The sequence below is a fragment of the Lissotriton vulgaris genome, chromosome 7 (genome assembly GCF_964263255.1).
Source record: "Lissotriton vulgaris chromosome 7, aLisVul1.2, whole genome shotgun sequence".
Lineage (NCBI taxonomy): Eukaryota > Metazoa > Chordata > Amphibia > Caudata > Salamandridae > Lissotriton > Lissotriton vulgaris.
The window spans coordinates 1110815387-1110837854 of record NC_141695.1 but is presented as its reverse complement, the minus strand read 5'-3'; positions in this window follow the sequence as shown (position 1 = coordinate 1110837854).

The window sequence follows — 22468 nt, the reverse complement described above, 5'->3', positions numbered from 1 at the left end:
CGAGGACCCTGGTCTGAAGCCGGTTTGACAGAATGGCAGGAGGTTTTCTTCACTTGCCCAGTCTGTGAGGTCCGTCAGGATGGCACTGGCGTAGGCTTTGCCCTCGATGTCCAAAAGGGCGATCATGCGGTAGTTTGTTGGATCCGATTTGGTCCCTTTCTTGTGGATTGGGTGCAAGAGCGAGCCTCACCATGAGTTAGGCACATCCCCCGTTAGCCAGCAGTCAGTGTATAGGTAGGTCAGATTTTCAGACCAGAATTCAATGTTTGATTTGAACAGGTGGCCTGGGAGGCCGTTGTGTCCCGGTGCGCCGTTTGGTCTAATTTTTTTTAATGTTTTGGACACTAAAGATTTTCCGGGATGGGGCGTGGTATCGATGATTAAAGCCAGATTCTCTCTTAATGTGGGCATGTCGTGTGGCTGAGTGATTGGTCGTTCTTCGTTGTAAAGCGCTTTTACGTGAGAGACCCAGACTGATGCCTCGAGGGAGTTTTCTCTGTGGTTTGTACCACGACCGAGGTGACTTATGTAACTCCAGAACTCTTGTGATTTCCCGGGGCTCAACAAATCGAAGATTTTCAGCCACTGAGCCTCGCAGTGGTTACGCTTTGCAGCCCACACTTTTTTGGAGTGGCTCTTTGCGGCCTCCTGCAGTTGTATTTTGTTTGTGATTGTGCGGTTTTTACTGAGGGCTTTTCGTTTTTTGTTTAAGTCCTTTGCACTTGTTTTAATTTCTGCATTAAATCCAAAGGCCGTCGGAGGATGCCAGTGGGTTGTCCTTTGTTTGTCCCCGCGTCCCCGGAGTTTTGCCGCTAAAGTCACGGTGATTCCGTCCCATATTGCTATTGCGTCCTGGCTGTGTTTGCGCGGAGGCCAACCTGCCCACGAATTTGCCCAGTTGTTAAAAGTTGCGGTGGCTACCTGTCCCCATTTAATTCTTCTAGGCAGCTTTATTAATTCTTGGCCGTCCGTTGCCCCGATGCATTCGGGCCTGCGGCGTGGTTTCACTGATAAGTTCATAGTGATTGTTAGGGCGGCATGGTCGCTGTCATTGCGTTGGTGAACAATAAAGTTTGTCATTTGGGCTTGCAGTTTATCGCTTAGGATGATATAGTTGATCGTCGTTTGATTGTTGTACGTGGGACCGATCAAGGCTCCCGGGGTGTTCTTTAAGAGCACTGTGTGCGCCGTCGCCAGTTTGTAGGATTTTAAAAGTTCCTTCAGTACTTTGGCGGCCCTGCGCTGTTGGTTTTGCTCAGTTGAGACCCCTATGTTGTGAGTGTTAAAGTCACCGAGGATAATGCAGTCTAATGATGAATGGCGTAGCAGTAAGGTTTCTAGTTGGTTTGCAAGTGTGAGCGAGTTAGCTGTGTTCTCCTGCAAGTTATGATAGATGTTGATTAGTAGTATTGGAGCAGTGCCGTTGGTGGGGTGGGGGAATTTCAGAATGCCCGCCTGAAGGGTGTCTGGTTGGTTATGAAATTCCATGAATTCTATGTTCAACGAGTTTTTATGTAGACACAAGTCCCCCCTGAGGGTCTTCCAAATATGTTGTTCTTTTCTGCTGCTTTGCCGTATTCTGCATATCCTCTTAGTGACAGCGGGTGGGTCAGCCAGGTTTCCTGTATACATATAATGTCTGCTTCCTCCAAGAATTTCACCGCGGCTTGGTTTAGTAGCAACTTTTTGAGTCCTGCGACGTTCCACGTTAATATTTTTAAGCTCTCGGTGATTCTCTTTTTGTTTAAAAGTTTTACTCGCTCAGTGGGAGTGTGTTGATAAGATCGAGCTAGATTTACAGGGCAGAGTGGGTTAGGAGCTGGAATTTAGTGCTGATGACAGCCAGGACCAATCTTTGCTTGCGTGTCCCCTAGTTATGCACAGCCGATTTCCTTGGCTGGGGTTGGTTGTGATCTTGATTGGTGTTCCATTGATTGAACTAGTATTTGTGCTGCCTTTACACCCCTGGAGGACGGACACAACTTTTGGCCGATAGATGAAAGAAGCATTTGTGCGTGTGATGCCAGCCACGCCCTGTTCCTGATTGTCCAGCTTAGAGTGTGGCATCAAGGTTTTTAAAATTGAGGGATATTTTTGTGCCGGCTTTGCCTTTATCTTTATGCCCCAGCTTTCCAATAGAGAATGTTGGCTCCTCAGTGCCTCCGTCAGGTCTGGGCTGTTGAAAGTTAATTCCGTTGTTTCGTTTTTTTCCTCCGCATCCGGGGGCAGGAAAGAGATGGTTTCGATGTCTGTGGTTTTTATGCCTTCCAGTCCCAGAATGTTTGAGTGTTAAAAGATTGCTGCGGTTGAGGATATCCCATTTTCCTTGCGAGGTATATTCTGGATGTAACAGTATTTTCCAATCCTTCGCGCTTGCTTGACTTGCAGAGCTTGCGCTGGCCTCGTTGAGCCATTTTTTTCCCTGAGTTCCGATTGGAGGTAGCGATGTCGAACCGGGCTGGTAAGCATTTGTCTGGTGTTTTGGCCCTGTTGTAGGTTGAGGCGCCTCAGTGAGCATTAAGCTTGGTGGGCTGTTCTTCCATAGCCTGTTCACGGCGTGCTCCAGTTTGAGGCATGTTAATCCGAGAGGGGCACTCTGGAAGTCTCCAATGATGTCATTGGAAGTTTTTGAGTTATCAGAGTCTAATGCTCCACTCGATGTAAACTTAGTTTGCGCAGGGTGCTCAGAGCTTGTTTGGCGGGACTCCCGCTCGTGTAGCGTGGCTTTATTTGCTTCATCGTGGCTGTGTTCCTGCGATTCATGCGCGTGTTTTTGTATTATCAGAGTTATAGCGGGTTGAGGGGCCGCAAGGAGAGCTGGCGAGCTTGAATCAGTTGCTGAGGTGACTGTGTGTGGATTTACAGTAGTTGGTTCACTTACTTCTGCGGTGTGCATGATGGCTGCCAGGTTGGGTGTTTCATCAGTTATGGTGTTACCAGAAGGCTGCTTATCGGGCCATAACCAATTATGAATAACGCTGGTGGCATATGCATTGTTTTTCTTCTCCTTATTGAGTTTTCTTACTTTTTTCTTGTTTTTCCTTGACAGGTTTTGTGACTCTGGGCTGGTCGGTTTAGGGGTTTGTTGAGAGACTTGGTTTTCAGCCTTGATCAGGGTAACTCTTGTTCCACAAGCGGTGGACGATGCAGGCGAAGCCGTGGAAGCAGGCTTTTCCGAGCTGCTTGGGCAGAGGATTGGTGGGCCATTATCCATAGAGTGTGCCTGGGCGGAACCCTGTGTGATTAAAGGCATGCTCTTCTGGCGGTTTTTTGTTTGCTTCACCCTTGAGGTCCTCTATTAATGTGGTCATGATGTTTGGAAGTTTTTCTAAGCTGTGCAGGATCGGACTGCAACTACATGACTCTGGCTTGAATTGTGTGCTGTCCTGCGCTCTGCGTATCAGAGCGTTCAAGTTGTCCAGTTTTGAGTCTATCCCAGAGATCAAGTTTGCCACTATTTGTAGTATATTGATCTGGACGTCAAGCTTGTCCGCGTGCATTATCGCTGCTCCTGTCATTAAGAGAAGGGCTCCGCTGATCAGTGATAGATGATTTGTGTTTGCAAAGCCGCTATCAGGGAGCGGGGGCAGGGCCGTTTTATCGTGTTCCGGGTCGCCCGGTCTTGGCGATTTCAATAGATGATTTAGGGTCCTGGCAAATGGTTGTTGGGTTGCTCCTTCCTTTATGGCGGGGGTGCCGTTGGCCAGACCTGTGTGCGTCGCTATGATGGGGGAAGTTGTTCCTTTCTTGTCGACGTAAGTGCTGTCTGAGGTGTCTTGCGTATTCGCTTTGATTGAAGGAGGGGTGCTCCGCTGATAGTCCTCTGGTGGGGGGAGAGTCGGGGCAGTGGTGTTTAATTGGATGGGCCCGAGTGCCACCCTGTCTGATGTCGTAAGTTTGAGGGGTATTCCGCTCTGGAGCGTAAATATTGTTGGTGAGAGGGGAATCCTGATGGCCCGAGGGCTTGCGAGTGTTGGACTCAGCCCTTCCTCCCTTGCTTTAGTAGTAGGTAAGTTGTCCGAAGTCCTAGGACAAGCAGGAGGAGAGGTTGTTTTGGGGCTCAAAAAGCTTCTTATGTCTCTATTTCCCGCGGAGCAGTTTGAGCGTTCTTTGGTGCTAGGCCTAGGCTTGTGCGCGTTTAACTTCGGGGGCTATAAGGCTTCCCCGTGGTGTCAACCGGGGTTTGAGCTGTGGGAAAATGAGCCGGCAGTTCCACAGTAAAATCGATGTGAGATCCCGGAAAGGTTGGAGTTGCTCCAGTCGCTCCCGCTGATCCTGAGTGTTCCCTGTGAGAAGGTGGCCTGATATGCAGTGCTCACTATTCTAGTGATCACTATGTATCAGTCCAACAACCCTTATTGATGATTGGTTGTAAGTCAACCTTATAGACCAGCTATCCTAGTAGCGTGGATACGAGCAGTCTAAGGCTAAAGACTCGAGAGGGCGTGTTAAGCCAGCTGTTATACCACACATATACCCCTTGAACACCAAGTGAAAGGACACCACACAAGTGTTATGAAAATAAACAGTGTATTTATTAAAATCACAACAGCCCTGTACTCTTTATGAGGACAGGGTACTAAGCACAACACAAAACTCTTACGAAAATACTTAAGTTAGCACAGTATATACAAATGCCCGAGGGGCACGGAAAACCATATACTCTGAAAGTGGAATGCGAAATTACTAGCAGGTAAGTACAGTACTAATAGGCTTTGGAATCGCTAGGACTTGACTATAGAATCTTTAGATTACTTCTAGGAGACCCAGGGGACTCGGGTGCAGAGTGTGCACTCTCACGCGTAATGCGGGACAAAGTCTATGGTAGCTAGTAAAAGCAAAGTTAGTGTTCTCGGGCGAACCCGACCTGGTAGGAGGAAAACGAAAGTGGATTCTGACCCTTGGATAGTGAGGCTATGCTGGGGCACCGAAATGCCGAAGTTACCTAGCCCAGGGGCTGCAGCTGCATAGGTCTCAAATGACGTCGGGAATCCTCGTAGACGGACCAGGAGCCTGGAAGAAAGATGCTGGCAGGCGACCAGTAAAGAGAGTTCGAAGTGATCCAAGCCTGGATCTTGAAGACAGATGACACCTGAAAGCAGAGAGGACCAAGTTCGTGACTACTAGCCAGTAGTCAGGTGGCACCAGGAGGGCACCGGATGGTAGTCACCTCGACTAGGTGAGTGGGCGACGCTGTGCTCTGCAGATCTCACGGACCAGGAGGCGTTGTCGGCGACCAGGATGGAGGAGCAAGCTGTCCCACGATGGATGAAGCTGTCGGCGTCGCTGGACCCAGGATTGGGCAACAAAGCCTTGGCTAATTCAAGCCCACGCGGTGGACCTAAAATGGCGTCTGAAGTGGACCAGGAGGGTCCGGGGTGCTCCTCTCTTGGAAGGGAGCAAGGGCCAGTCTGGAGCAACCAGACCAGCAGCAGTGATGTCGTCGGGCGTCGTTAAGAAGGCCACAAGCCAGCGGGCTAGTAGCCAAACAACGCGGTGAGCAGCAAAAAGCAGAAGGGTCCCACGCAGATCGTGGAGATGCTGGGAGGCTGTACTTCGGTGCTGGAGCTGCTCAGGGTCGGGGCTTCTCGGACCCCAAAGCACTCACCAGAGGGTCACTCAGTGGGCGTGCTGTAAAGAAGTCGTGCAGTCTTGGCGATAGCCGGTCCCTCAAGGTCTCGTCGCACTCATGGTTCTCAGCTTGGCTGTAGAGGTGAGTAGAGGTCAGAGGTGCCAGGGAAGCTGGGTCTCGTCGAGCTGTGTCGTCGGATTCCTGAGGAAGGACTTGCAGCAGACCGCAGTGTTCTTTAGATGGTGCCTGCGGATGCAGGGTGACTACTCCTTAGTCACAAGGGAGAATCTTGAAGAAGAAATCTTGAAGTCCTTTCGCAGAAAGTCGTGTCTTGATTCCAAAGATGATCTACTTTGGAAGGGTCCCTGCTCCTGCCTTTATCCTAAAGAAAGGGGTGGGTACGCGACTAGGTCCTGCCCTAGGGGTGGGACCAGGAAGGGGGGTGGTTACACCCCTCTCCCCTGCCGGACTTTCCCCAGGCCAGGGGCTGGTGTGCCCCTGGAACTGGTTTTAGCCGGCAGATGCGTAGTGAGCACCGGGGTGCCACTCAGCAGTCACCTTCCTGTAAAGCCCTGCCTACCCAGGATACACAAAACCCTGTCTGGGATGGTGCTAGCACCGCCCCTGACAGGAAACCCTTTGTCCAAGCTCTCCTTGCTGGAAGGACTCCCAGCAGCAGGAGGTCAGACTTGTGTCTGTGGTGGCAGCATCCATTTTGTGGAGCTGAGGCTTCGTTTAACTTTAACCGGGGTTCACAGTTACATACATGTCGTGTCCCTCTAGAAGGGTGGAATGCTAACCCCGTCACCAGAATTGGCGAGGGGTTAGTATTCCAATTCGTATGACACCTTACTCGACATGTTTTGATAAAGCAATACCAAAGATAGCATTTAACCGCGAGGATTATAATGCACTTAAGAGTATATGGTATGCGTTATCATGGAACAGCTATTAGGACTTGGTTCCGCAAGCTGCAAACGGGCTCAGCTCATGCCAGAGCACCATTTCACACGATTCCAAGCACTCTGCCTTCAGGATTGTCAAGGCCTGCCATAGGAGTGACTGATAGGAATCTGTGTGTCCATTTTTAGGGTTAGATATAGGTATACTATATCTAAAGCAAAGGGTGATTACACCACCTTGCCCCAGCTGTCGTGCAGCCAGTTGTGTCAGATTTAGATGGCCATCCAGGGGTGGCATAATACATGCTTCGGCTCCTGGTAGGCCCTGGGTACACCTATGCCCTGAGTTACAGGGTCTGATAAGGTGGCCCAGTACCAATTGGAAATGTACCTAAGGTACATGGAATCCATTTTACAGAGAGAGCAGTAGGCATGGGGTCCTGATTGGCAGGGTCCCAGGTCGACTGTGTCAAAAACCAGCTAAAACACAGGGCAAAAAGTTGGGGGCAACCATAGTCAGGATTTACCTTCCTACATTCCCCATCCCAGGGCCCTGGGCCTTGATAAGTCCCCCCTAATTCTAATGCTGGAGGGTAAAATAGCTTTGCCTTCCGTCTCTTGGCAGAGCTGTGTGGCCGGGGCCTCTCCTGGGATTGGATTAGGGTAGAGTTTCCGGTCCTCATTTTGGGATTGGTTTGAGTGACTTGCCGGCTCGCCTAGGCAGCTGCTACTTGGTTGATGGAACCCACGTAGTAGATGGAAACTGTGGGATCTCCTGGAATCTCCTGCTAGGTTGAAAGGTGCCCTGGCCTCCCTGCTGCTGCAAATCCAGTGCTTGTACTGGTAGGCAAGCGCAAGTTACCCGGGGGAAGGGCCAAGCTGTGTGCCGAAACTGTGGGCGGCCGGGCCCCCTGGTCGCAGGAAAAACGTTGTTCAGCTTCGCGTGGGTGATGTTCTGCTGCTCTGGGTATGGGTCTGCTGTGTACCGGCCGCTGCTGTGCGGGGAGTTGTAGTTTGGAGGCTTGAGGCTCTGGCTCTGGCCTGCTGCTAGGCGCTAAGGCTCCCGTAGCGCCCGAGACCCCCGTTGATGAGGGCAGTGCTGGGCTGGGCTTGGTGCCCCCTGGCCTCCTGGCCCTGTGGAGGGTTGTGGGGAATTGTGGGGGTGGCGCCAGCAAAATCCGTCTCGCAACTAGGTGATCCTGGCCTCTAAAAGTGGTCCTGGTCCCCCAGCCGCACTTCCCCTGATGCACCCGGCCACCCCCTGCACCCAGATCCCGGGCAAAAAGTCCGCTGCTCCGGCAGCTCACTCTGGGGCGGGGGAGCGCAGGCAATGAGGTGGTGAGTACCTGTGAGCCGGGGGCTGTGATGCCGCTTTGCTTGTCGGCTTGCTTGGCCGCTTTCTGTGGCTTGCGCCGTCTGCCGTCCGCCGGCTGCAGGTGAAAACAGTTCCGCCGCTTTGCTTGCCCCTTTACGCTTTTCGCCGCTTTTCGCCGCTTGGCGCCAACCGTTGTAACAGGTGATCCGCTGCGGCCGCGGCTGCGGGTGACAGGTAGCGACAGGTAGACGGCAGATAGCGGCAGGGTAGCGGCGGCGGCGGGGGAAATGGCTGGTGTTCGCCTTTCCGCTTTTCCACCGGGCTGTGGCGGGCTGTAGCGGCTCCGACTCTGGAACTGGGTTTGTCGGCAGCGTGTCACTGGCATTTCTGGCGTTTCTGGCGTCCTGCTTGCTGCTGCTCTCTGGCGCTCTCTGGCGAAACAAGACTGCTGGAGCAATGACCACGAGACCGCTCTTGGGTCTGTGCCATCCTATGGCACTAAGGGTGGCCGCCCGCGTAGGTGGCCCCTTTTGGTGTCCCTGGGCAGCCAGTCAATATACCAGGATGTCTTCACATCCCCCTATAATAAAATTCGGTCTGTCTGGGTGAGTGGGGCGGTTGTCAAAGCAAAGCAGCGAAAGGGAGAATGAGGCGGTGCTAGCAACCCCCCTTTCGAGAGGAGATTGCACATCGAGAAGAAGCCAGTTTTATCAGCTGAAAGTAAGCAGTGGCAGCTAAACACTTTAATAAAGATATCCTTGTGTGCACGCATGAAAAGGAAAGCCCCTGAAGAACCAAGCGCAGTGAGAGCTAAGCAGTGCCCAGTGAAATCGGATACCCGGCAGAGCCATGGGGCTGCTGAGGCCGAGGGACAGACAGATGTCTCCCTGTACCACCATCCCCCCACGCTCCTCATTGCCCACATGTTCTCAAATACTCCTACGAATGTGAGATTCAAAGGCCCTGAAACTTACATAGACATGAAAGGCTCTGCGGTAAGAGGCAGCGGGCTTCTCTGTGCTTTGGGGAGCAGGCAGACTACATCATCTGAGCTTGCCTAGGTGTAAACTTCTCTCAAACTTCCTGAAAGTTACAGTGGCTGAAGAGAGAAGCGTGAGTCTGAGGGAGAGGGCGGGTCTAGCTAGATGTTGCTATTTGCAACAAGAAATCGACCCACCAGTCCCAAAAGAATACATGAGTGAAAACAAACTAAATCAGTAATAGTAATGCTGTCATTTAGAGTGTATAGAATTGGCAAAGACAAGTTCTGATTCAAAATGTGACAGATTACTATTATTAATAGTAGCCTTGTCATACACTGGCATTTTTACTTTTCCGAGTCTTTTTACACAAAGTTGACTCATTTCATAGAAAAATGCGTAGGAACAGCAACAAAGGGAAAAAAATCTTGTTCCTATTTGCTGATATTTTTGCTGAAAAGGAGATATGCTGGTATGAAACCACCTCCACACGTTACTTTAAAAAACAAAATACAATTAGAGGAACAGCACTGAATGTAAATAGGAGAGTGGGGTTACAGTTGCCTATTCTAGTGGCCAGACCGCGGGCTAAATGGGGAACAAGAAACATTTTAGTAACATCAGGCTTTATTTTTGCAAGCACGTGGACGTGCACTGTAATCACAGACGACAGACATACTGCCATAATCTCGGGGGAGGGGATGGAGCGGAGGGGGTGAAATCGCAGGGACCATTTTGCACGGACATGGCGAGAATGTCCAGAAGTGTCTGGAAAGATCAAGGCGGAGCGTCCTGTAGTGGGCGTGACCTTTGACAGCAAGATGGGAATGGCTGGCCAGATTGTGAACGCAAGGGGTGCCAAGGAGTCCCTGGTACTATCAGACCTCGGGTAAAGTCCACCATATATTATCTGTCTTTATCTGTCTTTATTGCATCACAGAACAACGCCCTCAGAAACTCCCATGCTCAATGCAGCATTGTTTTGAAAAAATGTTGGGTCGCCTTTGTCAGAACTTGAGAATAGAGGACTGGGGGGAGGAATGTTCATTATGGGTCCTAGCTGACTCTTTCATCACTGAACACAGGCTTACTGCCAAGACTGATTAAACAGACCAAATACAAGAGCGGGAGGCGGGGGCGGGGGAGCGAGCGAGTGGGAGGAAAGGTGCATGGTGGTGTGCGAGGCGGATGGGGGTGGGGGAGCGGGGGAGCAGGGGAACAAGCAAGTGGGAGGGAAAGAGCATATGGGGTGTGAGTGAGGCCAAGCACGCGCCTGGCGAAGTGTCAGTCTTCAGTAGACAACATGCATTGGGAGGAATCCGCTTGTTCAAGAGTGTTGTTTCCCCTACAATAGTTCAAGGCTATAAATAGCTCGACCTAATAAAGGAGTCATAAATCACCCCGTCTCTGGTGGTTCATTGCGGACGACAATAGATCTTACAACTGGAGACGAGTCGGATGCACTTTCGCCTGAAGCCAGCAACGCGCCGAGAGCCTGTGACTGATCCCGTGCAGGCAGAGGTTCCAGAACGCACACAGCCTGTCCAGCATCCCAGCACCACATGCCAGCTGTGAGCCACAGAGCAGCATAAAACCAAGGGGCAGATTTACAAGCCACTTGCGCCAATTTTGCTTCACTTTTCCCATGTTAAAAGTGATGCAAAAGTGGCGGAAGGAGCTTGTAAATCTGCCCCCAAGTGTCTAAGGCAGCCTTCAGTGTGGCTGTCGACCCCCAGTTTTCCCTGCTGCGCGCCATGCTCGCGTAGCTCTGCTGTGCAACACACACCGCATCACTCCTAGGACTAGTATTCCAGGAGTACATGAGCTGGGTAGAAAGCACCCCCTTCTTAAGTGAGCAGCCTTTGCCTCTCCACTGCAGCTGGTCTAGCACGATGTACACACAAACCTTCTCCTTAACCAACCAAGTCCCCTTCCTCCTGTGTCCTGGAAGATGAAGGGGAGGAGGAGTTTTCAAGCAAACGCAAGAGAATTCTTCTACACAACCTGGGCCCTGCAGGGTTATAGGACTACGAGGGGATGGTTAAGAAAACGCGAGACGCAGAGGACACGGATGTGTTCCAGCATACCTTAGACAATTTGGATTGCCATTATCAACCGGTTATTTAACTGCCAAAGACAGATACAATTTCTTTCAGTGGAAACAAAACGACACAGAAACAGTAGAAGACTATGTAGCTGCGCAAACAAAACTGGCAGTGAATTGTAAATTTGGCCACCTCAATGACTAATTTATGCGAGACTAGATCAGAATGCACACAGTGCACACTAGCGTACAAGAGAGATTATGGGTTAGCAGGGAGGCCCCCCTGAATGACATCATAGCGATGGTCAAACAAGAGGAACTGTCCAAATGCTGTGCTGCAGCATCCAAGAAGGAGAGTGACAGTAAGCCAACAGTGTCCAAAGTGAGCAACAAACAATGGGCCAGTGACAAGCCCTCTCACAGTGCAGGACACAAGCCGGGTAGGAGGTCCATGACTAAGCAGGCCGGGGCCATTAGACCTCCCAGTGAAATAAAAAAAGAGTTGGTACAGATGTGGCAGTCTGTCTCACATGGCATATGGAGTGGAGTGGTGTGGCTCACTGGTTAGAGGCGGCAAACCCGGAAGCAGAGGACGGCCCTGGACCAGGGTTCAATTCCCGACGCGGCAGGGTCGTGGACCAGAGTCAGCGGACTCGATAATTCTCGCCTCGGTGCCTACTCTAACCAGGGATCACACTCGGCAACTCTGGGCATTAGCTTGCCTTATCTCTCCACAACGGCCCCCCACATACGCCGGGGATGCCTGGTTTCACCTTGGAGATACCCAGCAGGGACCATCTCACAGGGAAAGCCAGGACGGGTTCCCCAGCGGTCAAAAGCACTGAGATACCCCTTGGCGGGGTGATACATGCGCTTTACAAGACACCATTACATTACATTACACATGATATGTGATGCCCTGCCCTCCATGTAAAATGTTCATTTTGTGGGCTGGTGGGACACTTCGGTAAGGTCTTGAGACAGAAACCCGGCAACTCTACAGTTAAATGTGTCATGTATGAATCAGATGTAGACGATGGGGAGGGTGGTGACGATGATTGTATTCTCTGTATTGAGGACCATGGTATATGCATTGATTGTAACAGCCGCAAAAAAACCTCCTGCATGTTGACCATAAGGGGGGTACAGATTTCTATGGTAGCAGATTCAGGATCCCTGTATACTATAATCCAAAGAGAGGTCTGGGACAGGGTCTTTACCACCACAGTAGGGAGTCACTTATACCCCACCGATGTACACCCCGTCACCTTAACGGGAGAGAAAATCCCCATGGTCGGGTTCAGACGGCTTAAGTTTGACTTCAAAGGGAGGGAAACAATGGGCAAATTGTATGCTGCTGAAAAAGGGGCCATCTGTTCTTGGCTGGGCGACCAAGGGGCTTTAGGCATCCAACTCAACTCCAGCGGAGTCACACAAGTGCTCATGATGAGCAACTCAGCCCTGTCTGCGGCTTCCACATGGCAAGAGGAATTCCCCGAAGTCTTTGGCGGGGCCATAGGGAAGCTGTTGAAATTCAAGCACAAGACAATTCTAAAAGATGGTGCAGTGCCAGTCAGCACCGCCTCCCTTTAGCTGCAGGGAGGCGGTGCAGCTGGAATTGCAGCGTCTGGAAGATAACGGCATCATAGAGTATATCGAGAGTGTGGAGTGGCTGGCACCCTTGGTCGTAGCACGGAAATCAAGTGGCAAAGTATGCCTCTGCAGAGACCTCTGAGAATTGAACAAGAATCTAGTCGTGGACAAATTCCCGCTGACAAGAATCAATGAACTGTTGGCCCAGACCAAGGGAATCAAATGGTTTTCTACAAAAGACCTCACAGCGGGCTATCATTAAATATTGCTTCACCCCTCCTGCAGGAAGCTGACCTCCTTCATCACCCCATTCCGCTGTTTACAGATTTCGACAGATGCCATTCGGACTGGTGTCCGCCGCCGCCGTATTTAAAAAACTGATGCATTGATTGTTCTAGGATCTCAGCGGTGTCTTATATTTCCAGGACAACATACTTATCATGGGGAAAACCAAAGAGGAGCACAATGACAAACTGAGAACAGTGCTAAGGAAATTGGCACCGAATGGTCTCACGGCTGTACTGTAAAAGTGCAGATTTGGACTCCACACAGTTACATACTTAGGGCACGAGATCAGCGACAAAGGGATCTCTCCCAAGAAGGCAAACGTTGATGCCATCATGTCTGCACCCACGCCATGTAACAAGGATGACGTCCGCTCTTTTCTAGGGTTAGATGATTTTTAGAGCAAATTTGTCAGGAAGTTTGCGACGAAAACACACAGCATGCGCCAACTATTGAAGGAAACAAAAACAGTTCAGTTGGACGTCAGAGTCCGATAGCGAATTCGAGAGCATCAAGAAAGACATTTGCGGTGCCATTCCCCTGCACGGCTTTAACAACACAGCTCCCAGCATCTTGACAACTGATGCCAGCGACAAAGGCTTAGGGGCAGTCCTGTCTCAACGTTCCTCGGATGGCACTGAAACAACCGTAGGGTTTGCCTCACGTTCCCTCGCACCTAATGAAGAGAAATTCAGCGTCATCAAAAAAGAAATGCTGGCGTCCATCTGGGCTATGGAAATATTTTGTCAATACCTCTGGGGTTCCCGGTTTACACTCAGGATGGACCATAAACCATTGATCAAGCTTCTCACATCCAGGGGTAATGCCACAGCTACTCCACGCATTGCTAAGATGACACTCAGACTCTTTTGTCTACAACATAGAATACCTGCTAGGACATAATAACAAATTGGCAGATTACCTTAGCCGTTCTGCTGCCTGGGCGGAGGCACCACTCAACAGCGAGTGGAACGAATACAGTGTGGCCTTTACGACCAACCACAAGGACATCATCAGCACTCAGGATTGGGAGACAGCCTACGTCAAGGATCCAGTGCAATCGCATGTGAAAAAGTGTGTTACGTGTGGATGGCCAAAGAAGAGGCACATAAGAGACGATCTCAGGAAGTATGGGGAGGTACGCGACGAACTGTCCATCAGCGATGACACCATCTTTTTGTTAAGAGGGGACAAAGTAGTTCCCCCACGTGAGTTAGTGGACCGCATCCTCAGCATAACGCACAAAGGCCATCTGGGGATCGTGAAACTATAGAAGAGAGTGAAACTTTCGTACTGTTGGCCAGCCATTGACGCCTCCATGAAGTGGTATGTCAGGGCTTGTGAGCATTGTGCCAACGCAGACAAATCACTGACCATGCAACGACCTCCAATGAGTGAGTTCCTCATGCCCAATAAACCCAGGGAGGAATTGTCAGTCGACATCTTGGGTCCAGTCCTGGATTTGTGGGGGATACCCTAATATGTGATTGTCCTGGTTGACAGATACTCTAAGTGGCCAGAGAATAAAGTCTGTGAGACAGTGAACACAGATGCAGTTATTTCCTTTCTCACCAACACATTCTTAAGGGAAGGCATTGCGAGAGTGATTATATGCGATAATAGTCCCCAGTTCACTTTGGAGAAGTGGTCAGCCTTCCTCAGGAGGAACGCATCACAGCAAGACGTACATCAGTGTATCACCCCGCAGGAAATGGTCTTGCGGAACGCTTCAACAGAGGGATAATGGGTTCCGCTCAAGCGGCCACCAGTGCAGACAAGAACTGGGAAAAGGAAATCAAGAACGCGGTGTGGGCATATCGCATAACACCCAATCCTCAGAGGAAGGGAACCGTTCACCAGAGATAATCTTGTTTGGATGAATCTGCTACTACAAAGCAAATGGTCACCAGCGGTGGCCAGAAGTAACTTGGAGAAGGCGCAGAAGACTTACAAAACCGACTATGATTGGAGGCCCAGAGTACAAGAAGTCTCCTTAGCAACGGGAGATTAGGTCCGGGTGAAACTGGGCAACCTGGTGAAGAAAGGTGACAGCAAGTTGAGCAAGCCTCTCCAAATCTTAGAACTGTACTCATGCTCCAACTTACTGAACAATGGCAAAATGTGGTCGCAAAGCAGAATGACCAAATGCAATAAAGTTATCGAATGGAACAAGGACAACGCAACCTCTAGCCCTGGATATAGTGGAAGGGTATTGGACAATGAGGAAGGAGGCATCACCTTAGGCACACTGAGGAATAGCATGATGAGGGGGACAGGTGGTGATGCAGGTAGCATGACAGAAAGGAACAATTCTGATTCCACACAGCATACTCCACCTCAGGCAACTAATGACATGGGCAACACAGACATCACAAAAGGGGCCACCTCCTCACATGACAAGAGCCCGGTGGGGAGCACAAAAGAAAGCAATTCCCGCTCAGTGGAAACACAGGAACCACAGGTCCCTGTCACGCACACTCGCACTGGTAGGACAGTGGTGTTACCTAGGAAATACAGCGAGAATGATATGCGATTCTCCTCTTCTCACCTTTTCCTCCTCACCCTTGGCTGTCACTCCCCTCTCTCCTCCCCAATCACCGCATCACCTCCTCTCGGCCCTGCTTTCAGCCTGTTTTACAAACAGCCACTTGTTAATCTCTTGTGACCCAAAGGGATTATGCATCCAGCACTAAGATGCATTGTCTGTTATCTGTTATCTGTTGCATAGAGGAGAGATGTGTGGCGTCACACTCTAGTGTTCGGGCATCACGTCACTACCGGTGAAGGCTGGCGGAAATAGTGTGACGTGTACAGTGTGGCGCTAGCAAGGCGGGCAGGGACAAAGTATGTGCCGGCTCTACCTCTCTATAATAAAGGAGTCATAAATCACCCCGTCTCTGGTGGTTCATTGCGAACGCCAATAGATCCTACACCAGACTCCTTGGAAATTTTACTAACTCACACTGCTTTTTTATTTTAAACGAATGCTGTGCTAATGGCATCTGGGTGTTGGAATGTGACCTGAAAAACCACGCACATTTGTTTTCCGCGTCTTTCCTCCTGTGCATGTCCTCAGTAACTAGCTAGTTGAATAACACTGCTGTGAAGTAGCAGAACTGAAAAACAAACTGTTATAATCTACTGTTGCATTTCCCCTTGCCTATGTTTCTCTTCTCTACTGCTCAGCCAGTTTGAGTGTTGGTGTGCCTGAAGATGTCTAGAATGTTGGATGAATGATGATGTCATGGAATGATGGGTGCTTGGTGAGCTGTGGAGTGTCAGTTGGAGTGTGCAGGCTGTGGAGGACAGAGGCTGCTCCTGGTGGGGCCTCACTTGGACTTACCATCTTCCAATGAATATTGATGTTGTTAACTTATCAATAAATCTACAATATTTATCTACTCATCATCTGGCTACTGAGGACTTCTTATTTACAATACCGGCGACGAGGTAAAAGAAGCTGCGTGTTGGTGAAGGATTACCCTGGATTACCCAGGAACTAAGGACTTGATTAACTACAGGAACTGATGAACAATACTTTAAAGATAGAATATTACAAAAAGCTACGCTCTGGTAAGCCCCACCAGTGTCCTTTGTCAACAGGACAGCCTGCAGACCAGAGCGTTTGACATTTGTTGACTTTCCTGTGACCTGTGAACTAAGTATCTGCCCGTGCGCAACTTGGATTTTGAATGTCTGCCTACAGTTATTGGCCCTGTGACTGACGGAGTAACAATTAGAAATCTAACTTCTAGTCTTCTGTGTGATCACATCGTTTTGGCTGCTTAGGAAATCAGCAATTTCCTTTACATTTCGGACTGAATCGCGCGTTGTTGCTGCCATCTGCTGGTTAAAAATATATGGTAAAGGAATTCATCTATTGAGTTGGTGCTTGAGCAAAATATAACTGTGTGATGGAGTTTACATGAAGAGTTGTTTAATTTAAAAAAGAAAAACTTCTGTGAGACTGGTGGAAGTGTGCTGACAGAAATGGAAAGAAAGCTACAGTTGGCTTGAACGCTAACAGTGTGGAATTAAAGCTGAAGTGAACGTACCGCTGGCTGTGGGGATCTGATGACGTACACTGCGCTGCCTGAGGTGTTGGTGATTCTTTCGTCGAAGAAGGCATTCTGAGATTAGAATGTGAAGAGGAGGTCTCTCTGCGCGCACACGTCACAACGTATTGCTGCGTCCTTGCATCATCGCGTTTCATCACGGTTGTTTGCGGTGACTCATCGGAAGCTAAAGGTCATCGTACACCCACTGCTTGTGGCGTTGCTTAAAGGAGTTTCAGCCTTGAATATTCAGTCTATGAAAAAGCCTCCGGTACTGTCTATTTCACTTTTCCGGAATTTTGGAAAAACTGCAGTTATGTCTAATGTAAAAAGCCTCCGGTACTGCCTATTTCACTTTTCCTGGATTTTGGAAAAACTGCAGTTATGTCTAATGTGTAGCAGCTTTAGTTTCAGGTTTCAGCTTTCATATGCTGTGTTTAAAAGAAAGTTACTGAATTAGTACTTTTCTTAGTTGTAAGATCTTCACAATCTGGCAGCTATGTTTAATGGATTGCAGCTTCATCTTTGAACTCGTGAATGAAGCACAGCAACGAATATTAATAGTTTAGTTTAAAAGGAAATGAATTTAACTGTGTCCTTCTTCTTGAGGAAAGCGCTGTAATCTATCTAATTTTTTTTGTGTGAGGGTGTCTACAAAATGTGTTGACTCGCTCTGTGTCTGGTGGGATGTTGCAGTTAGGAGAAGTTGGTTTCTTTTATTTTATTTGTCATTGTATTGTTTCCACATGAATGGGAGGAGGTGAGTGTGGGTTGTTTGTAGTTTGTTTGTAGTTTCCTTGGCTTTGTAATCACATTATTGTGGTTATTGGTGGCATTAGTATGTCACCTAAGTTTGTGAGAGTAGAGGTTTATCTCACTGTTTATTGGTTGTTACTCATTGGTTTGGTGTGTGAGAAGAGAAGACATCTTCTAAGGAAGCTTCCATGGTTGGCATTAGTATGTCATTTAGAGGTTTTATCTCTTTGTCTATTGGTGACTTGTCGCTTACTTGTGGTCTGTCTTATGTCACACTGCTATGGTTATTGAGTGGCACTAGTAAGAGAAAACACTTTCTATTGAAGGTTTCTCTGTGTGCATACTCACTGTTTGGTTTGCATGAGTGATTGGTTATTGCGGTTTGGACTGCGTATGAGAAAACATCTTCACATGAAGTTTCTCTGCGTGCACACTCACTGTTTGGTTTATGGGTGAATGGTTGTTTCCTCATTGGTTATTGTGGTTTGGACTGCGTATGAGAAAACACCTTCACATGAAGTTTCTCTGCGTGCACACTCACTGTTTGGTTTGTAGGTGAATGGTTTTCCTGATTGGTTATTGTGGTTTGGACTGCGTAGGAGAAAACACCTTCACATGAAGTTTATCTGCGTGCACTCTCACTGTTTAGTTTGTGGGTGAATGGTTTTTCCTGTAACTTTCTTTTTAGTGTTATCCCGGATAAGACTGTGTTGGGAAAGATACTTTCTTGCGAGATTTCTCTGCTTCTTGTTTATGAAATGTTTGACTTGAAGCAATTTTGGGTTTTACCTGGTTATGACTCTTTTTGAGGTTTTTCTGGTTTTACTTATGTAATGTTGGATTGATTATTCTAATACTGTCTAAGTTTAATGCTTTCCTGGGAACTCTTTTATTGTGATTCTAGGTGTGTGATTTCATTGGCATTATGAATTGTCATGTTTTTCTTTTGTGATGTGTTCTTGATTCAATTGCTCAATGTATTTTCATGCATCTTTTATTATCTGATGTATTTACTAATTTGATTGACTTATATACTTTCAATCCTTTTAATTGTGTTTGGTTTCCTTAGGGAGGGGGATGTGTTATAATCTACTGTTGCATTTCCCCTTGCCTATGTTTCTCTTCTCTACTGCTTAGCCAGTTTGAGTGTTGGTGTGCCTGAAGATGTCTAGAATGTTGGATGAATGATGATGTCATGGAATGATGGGTGCTTGGTGAGCTGTGGAGTGTCAGTTGGAGTGTGCAGGCTGAGAAGGACAGAGGCTGCTCCTGGTGGGGCATCACTTAGACTTACCATCTTCCAATGAATATTGATGTTGTTAACTTATCAATAAATCTACAATATTTATCTACTCATCATCTGGCTACTGAGGACTTCTTATTTACAATACAAACCCATCCCGACAATAATGATCAAATCAAATCATTGTAGAATGCCGAGACAAGAATGGGCCATTTGGGCATAGTTGGGACATGGCAGATCACCCTGCACTGAAAGCAGACCCTTCACCCACAACTCACCAGGAAAATGCCAGTCCGACCGTTGTAACTGTCAATTCACCAAAATGCCAGGGGTAGCGGAATTGACATCACATACCCTTTGATTTAATGGCATCAGGGGAAGTGTTGTCATATAACCCTTGACCCTAATTATTTCAGGAAGATATGTCACATGACCTTACCCATGACCGTACAATAATTGATATCGCTGAAGTTCCATAGTAAACAACTCCATGATTGATATCACAACATAGACAAAAATATATTTTTAATTCCACCTTCTGGAAGGTAATACTTGACCAGCATTGTAGTGAGCCAGCAAAGCGATAAGGCCAGGTCTCTACTAGGAGTGTTTTTAAAAAGAATGTAGTCATACAATCCATTTTAAAGTAAAATTTTCACATTAGTTTGATCAAATGTCATAGGCTCTGAAACAGCACTCATTAAAATTTCAAATACTTTGATGGTGTGCCAAGCCAATGAAACCAAATGCACACTACCAGTTGACCCCATGTTCCCAAAATGTGCAGAGGATGCCGGTATATATCAACAATGATCTCCATTGTGCCAGGACCAGCATTCTGTCATGGGTGCACAATATGCTATAGGTTCCCCCAATATGCCATTGTGGATTTTTCCATTAATGCCGTTCATATGTCTTAGGTAACCCTTATTGTCAAAAATTACACTACTATGTCAGGACCAGCATTTTGTCATGGTCGCCCTTCTCTGATATGAAAGTTTGTCCTCCTTTGCACCAAGACACACCTCAAATGTGCAAGTACCAATATGCCTCGATGCCAAGATTTACATAAAACATGCCATTACCAGTATTTCCCATGGATGCCCTTTTTTCCCTCATATCAGTGGTTCCTAAACTTTTTTTACCCTTGGCTCCCTTGACCTAATTGGCCATGGCTCCCCCCATTTTCTTTACCGGTGGACGTGTGGGTGGGGATGTAAGCCTGACCTTGTGTGTACTACCTGTTGCACTCTGACTGCCCCCTCTGTCCATGCCTGCCCCCGCGCCCTCAGACTGCCCCTTCTGTGCATGCCTCCTTTCTTCGTCACCTCCGACTACCCCTTCTGTCCATGCCATCTCCATACGTGTCTTCTGACTTCCCCTTCTATACATGCCTGCTGCCTTCGTGCCCTGAGACTGCCCCCTCCCTCCATGCCTTCTCACTTCATGCACTGAGACTGCCCCTTTCCTCCATGCCTTCTCCCTTCATGCCCTGAGACTGCCCCTTCCCTCCATGCCTTCTCCCTTCGTGCCCTGAGACTGCCCCTTTCCTCCATGCCTGCTCCCTTCGTGCCCTCTATCCATTATCTCTATGCCTGTTCTCTTTGTGCCCTCAGACTCAGGTGCGCAACACCCACTGAACTCAAAGGGCTTCAGCCCTCCCAGTTGTGTGTGGCAGCCTGTGGATAAGACCTCCTGGGCACACAAGCAGCCGCACCCGTGCACTTCACACGTCTTTAAAAGACCATTTGCGTGTTACTGAGACCTTGCTTTTGTTTCACCCCTTCCAAGAGCCCCTGCAGCTCCACTCTGCATTTTGCTTACAGATCAGACTACCCTTTCTTTATATTCCGGTTTCCTTAAAGTGGCAGAGTTATAACTATTATGCAGGTGTCATTTCTAAATGTCTAGCGCTGCCACTGTAATTTCTCACATCGTGCCGCGGCGCCCCTGGAAACGCATAACGGCGCAACGGGGTGCTGCGGCGCACAGTTTGGGAACCAAGGCCTCATATCACCAAAAAGCATCTGCGAAGCAAAGAAAACCACATTGTCTAACTATCCGCCCAGCGGTCACTGCACTCGTCCTCTTCCACTCCACCTTGACCCTCACCTTTCCCAGTGAGCCAGTGAAATCATTGGGACACATAGCCAACACCCACGGAACTACACCAGATCGGAAAGTAAGAACATATGGACAAATACAGACTCATCTGCTGTCAGGGGCAAGGGTTCTATCCATTACAAACAGATTTCCCTCCTAGCAATAAGAATCAAATAAAAGAGCAACCTTCTGTGAGGCCACCTCTGCAGCAACGTTAGTGCCCATTATACAAAGAATTACCTCCAGTGTGCCAGTGCCCATATTTTGTCACGGGTGTCTATAATGCTAAGAATATGCCAGCATCAATACTTTACCACAAGTCTCTATAGAAGGAGAATTATATTCAGGATGTCACGGCCAACGAAAGATGTGCAAGCATAACAAAACATTCTCACTCACACTCCCTTTTATTCACTCACTCACACACTTTCTCTCACATAAATACAGTTGCACACACACGCACTCGCATAATATACATTTTACAACATTTTTACTTACCTTGGTTGCCCTCAAAGGTCTATTCTACTGAATTGTGCTCTATTTTTTACTACACTAATAGTGAATAATAAAACATTATTCGCTACTTGCATAGTGATAAATGGACAGATAGTAAAGATTTTGGAGACACCCCTGTGTACTTGCCACTGATTTGCCACCTCTGAGGCCATGGAGTTGCACAGACAGTGCCAGGGGTCGCAAGGGGCAAGCAAGGGGTTGAAGTTGTGACCCCTGGTGGCCCCTAAATGACATCCATGCCCTATGCCCACTGGTCAAGATTAAGACTAGTTTGCCACAAGCCCATTAAGTGGCTCCTAATCTACTGCACTTAACAATTTACAGAAGGTTGAAGTGTGCCAGAGGCGATACGCATTAGCTACTGGGCCATTTCTCCAGTACAACTAATTACAGGTAAGTAGGCCTAACAGGATCTCTGCTAAAACTCAAGAACTCTTTACTAAGTTCTCAGAAAAGATTTACCCACCTCACTTTGAGAATCATCCATCTATTTTTAACCTATTCTGAAATGTAGCCGCAAGTTTAGTCATTTCAGTGACACTTGAGTTTCTCTACCTGTTAAATGTTTCTGAAATGCAGTTTTCCTGTGTGGTCACCAAGAAGATTCTAATCAAGATTAATAGAATCTATACAATTGTGATTGTGCTGTGCCAATACTAATGCAAGTGTTAGAACACTAGGCAGGTTTTACCATTAAGGGGAATAACATTAAACAATTCAATTTACACTGTTGGCCATTGGCCACACAGTAGGGACCAGGAGTCAGATTGTAAGGTTAAGTAGGATTTGTTACAAATTAAGGGCCAAACTGATTTATATAAATCTAAAAAACATATAGTACAGATACAAAATTACCAGAGGTATGCCAAAGCATTGAATGAAATTAAGTCTTGGTAGCATACAGCATAAAAGAAATTCAGTTGCAGGAATACAGAAGATAAGAAATAGGATTTCATGAACCATCTATAGGTTACAATCCTCCTGTCTATGCATGAATAAATCTAAAGTTGCCTAAACCAGTCTTAAACTAAAGTAGGGAAAACTAGTTAAATCAGTGATAGCAGGAAGGTGTCAGAGTAGTGAAGACTTCAGTAGAAGTTCTCC